Source organism: Macaca mulatta, chromosome 2 (assembly GCF_049350105.2).
Source record: "Macaca mulatta isolate MMU2019108-1 chromosome 2, T2T-MMU8v2.0, whole genome shotgun sequence".
NCBI classification, from domain to species: Eukaryota; Metazoa; Chordata; class Mammalia; order Primates; family Cercopithecidae; genus Macaca; species Macaca mulatta.
In genome coordinates, this window is record NC_133407.1 from 17129055 (window position 1) to 17132639 (window position 3585).

General features: G+C 34.4%; 1 long non-coding RNA gene across 1 annotated transcript; it reads right to left on the minus strand.

Moving 5' to 3' along the window:
* Positions 1 to 259: 259 nt before the first annotated feature.
* LOC144339431 (uncharacterized) lies at positions 260 to 1690 on the minus strand. The gene is made up of 2 exons (XR_013414455.1): positions 1600 to 1690; positions 260 to 453 (listed from the first exon to the last, which is right to left on the minus strand). It is a non-coding gene; the product is annotated as an uncharacterized LOC144339431 (long non-coding RNA).
* Positions 1691 to 3585: the final 1895 nt, after the last annotated feature.

A 3585-nucleotide genomic window follows, 5' to 3' on the forward strand; every position in this document is an offset into this window, starting at 1 on the left:
AGGTGTTAAATAGAAGTTTATTTGGTTACTTTTCATTCTGGCCGCTAATTTCAGGTCACTGATTTTTCATTCTGAATGGGTGCATTTAAATCTTGCCTACAACTTTTTGCCCTTTCTGGCAGCTTGGGATGAATTCTTATGAAGGATTTAGAATGGCATCATTAATGTTTTTAATTGCTATGGTCAAATAACTTTGATTGAATGGTATAGAATTTGGTGTCCCAAGACACTTTAAATACACATATGTGCACACACACAAACTATGCCTTAGTTGACTTTATTTTTAATCTCAAATACTAGTTTTGTGTCTCTGACTTGTAGCAGATTTTCCCCAGCCGCCTCCACTCTCTCGCAGGTCCACCCGCCGGTTTCTTTGGCATGCTGTTTCTTCCCGCTACAGCTCACTGCCTCCCCCTTCCTTGCTAAGTGAATTCTTTCCAGGTACAGTGACATCTGGTAGTGAAAGAAGAAATAATCAACTGCAGCTGAGAAATATTCCCCAGTGATATTTGCAATACTAAAATTTCAGCCTTGTGTCAGGGAGAGATGCGAATGGACTATTTGCGGGAAGAACGTTCCCTTTCCAGTCGAAAAAATACAAGTAGAGAGTAAGTAAAAAAGGATTAGAAAAAAGTTAGGTATTAACGCTTTCTTAATATTATTAGCACAGGAATCACAAAGTCATAGGGTTTAAAAGGACCTTTAGGGGCCATTTAGTTCAATCCCCTGCCTCTAGGCATGATGGGACCTGAGTTATTTAGACAGGTGGTTCTTCATATCTGATTTTTAAACGGCCTCCAGGGAAAAAAATGCCAGAGCTTCCCTTAGTAACCAGTTCCAGTCCGTAATAATAGTGATGGAAATGAAGTTGGTTTACTCTGAGATGTCTGACAACATTATCATCAATTAATGTAGAACCTATGGGCAGGACTGAACTACCCAGCACCTGGGTTTTTCTAAGTCTATTCCTCTTTTCTTACTCTGTCATTTTAGCCATCATTTTACAGCCCTGACGGTCCAAAAGCTCTTTCTTCTTTTCTCCGAATTCAGTCTTCCTGCTATATTTTAAACTAGTTTCCTTTTGTGTGGGCCTTAAGGAAGAAGAGGACAGCTGGCCTGTTTCTGCTCTGGATTATCTTTCATAGACTAGGATATTTTATTGTTATTTCTGACTTGTGTAAGATTTGCCCCAAATGGCTTAGGTTGTCTTTTTAAGTACTTCATATCATATATAATAAAATTGGCCATATCAATGGAAATCAAAATAAAAATTAAAGCAGCTCATGATCCTGTGACATGAATGACTCCAACATTTTATTTCGAGGGGCTTCTTTTCAATACTCATCTTTCTCTCTTTATGTATATACATATTTTTTGCCTAGTTTTTATTTGATATAGCTTAATGTTCTGTTCTTTAAATTTAACATTACATGTTAACGATTTTGCTTTTTCCTCAGAAGTATTTTATAAACCAGTGCATACATTTTCAGTACTACTTTTTCTACAACTTACATAAGCACTCTCTTCTTGTACGGCTTAAATAATTTCCAAGTTTTAAAAAAAGCAAAATAAATTGGTATCAGAGCAAATGGAACTCACCAGCAACCCAAAAAGTTGATAGCTGGACATAGACGTCCAAAGCACCCAGAAGTCTCTAGAATGTCACTGATGCTCAGATCCAAAGCCCTGCTGAAGAGGAATGATCCTACCATCAGAATCTTTGAACTAAATCTCACTAAATAAGATGCCAACAACGTCCCAATTCAGCTCAACTGCGGATTAGACTGATTCACCACTGTCCCCTTCTCTTGCCACTCATCCATGTACTAGCGGCCTGAGAGAGGAAAGGGCATACTCTTTTTTCTGGGAGTGAAGATTATTTACTTCAGTTCCTGTTGTACCTTCGTACAAAATTTCTGGCATATAATTTTAAAAAAAAAAAACAAGTCAGGAGACAAAGGAAGAAAATGTGGCCTATAATCCAGAAGGGAAAATAAGAGTTACAAGAATTAGACTCATATGTGGCACAACCAATGTAGACTTTCAGAAAATAATTGGAAAATATTAAAAGGAGCCAAATGGAAATAATAGAATTGAAAAATATCTATCAGAATTAATTTTAATAATTGAATTGATAGGCTTAATAACAGGAAAAGATCAGTGAACATGGAGACAGGCTAAAAGAGATTATATAAACCGAATAAAAAAGGAAAATAAGAATGTAAAACTGAAAAAAAATCTGAGACCTTAGGGACAATATCAAATGATCAAATATAATAGGAGTTTTAAAAGAAGGGAAAGAGATAATGGGGCAGAAAAAAATATTTGAAGAGGCAATGGCCATGAATGTGTCCAAACTGATGAAACAGATCCATAAATCTCAGTGAACTTCAAGCAATATAAATTCAAAATAAACTACAAGCAAATTGTAGTCAACTTCCAAAAGATAAAGATGAAAAAAAAAATAAAATTAGCTTGAAGAAAAAGTCATATTATTATGCTTAAAGAATAATGGCAGATTCTTACTACAAATGATGTATAAATACATTATTTAAATAGTTTAATATATATATATCTTGTTTTAAATGGTCAATAACAAAGACTATATGCGTGTGTGTGTACATGGAGATATACATTATACACACATTATATACATCATAATTATAATGTATAATCATATAATTGTACATAATTATACATTAAACATACATTATATACATTATAATGTACAATGTATTATACATTATATATAATTATACATTATATACATAATTATATACATTATAATGTATGTATAATGTATATCTCCATGCACACACATGTATATTCTTTATGATTAACCATTTAAAACAAAGTACAGTAATAAAAATATATTATGGGATTGTAACATATATAGAAGTACTTATATGACAACGACAGCAAAAAGGGTATGAAAGGGGTTAAATACAAGTAGAATGTTGTGTGTTTCCTGAATTATTAATAAAATAGTTTAATATCATTTTACTTGATATCTAAAGATTCATATTTTAATCTCTAGACCAATCACTAAAAGATAACACAAAAGCCGGGCACGGTGGCTCACACCTGTAATCCCAGCACTTTGGGAGGCCAAGGTTGGTGGATCACGAGGTCAGGAGATTGAGACCATCCTGGCTAACATGGTGAAACCCCATCTCTACTAAAAATACAAAAAATTAGCCAGGCGTGGTGGTGGGTGCCTGTAGTCCCAGCTACTCAGGAGGCTGAGGCAGAAGAATAGCGTGAACCCAGGAGGTGGAGGTTGCAGTGAGCCGAGATTGCACCACTGCACTCCAGCCTGGGCGACAGAGCGAGACTTTGTCTCAAAAAAGAAAAAAAAAAAAAGATAACACAAAAAATAAAGTACTTAAAAACAACAACAAAACATAATGAAACAAAATCTAATTAATCCAAAAGAAGGTAGGAAATTAGAAAAAGAGAAAAAAAATTCAATAATAGCATTGAATGTAAATAGACCAAACCTTCCATGTAAAAGCCAAGGAGTCAGAGGTTAGATGAAAAAGCCAGATCCAATATTTGCTGTTTACATGAGACAAATTTTATGGA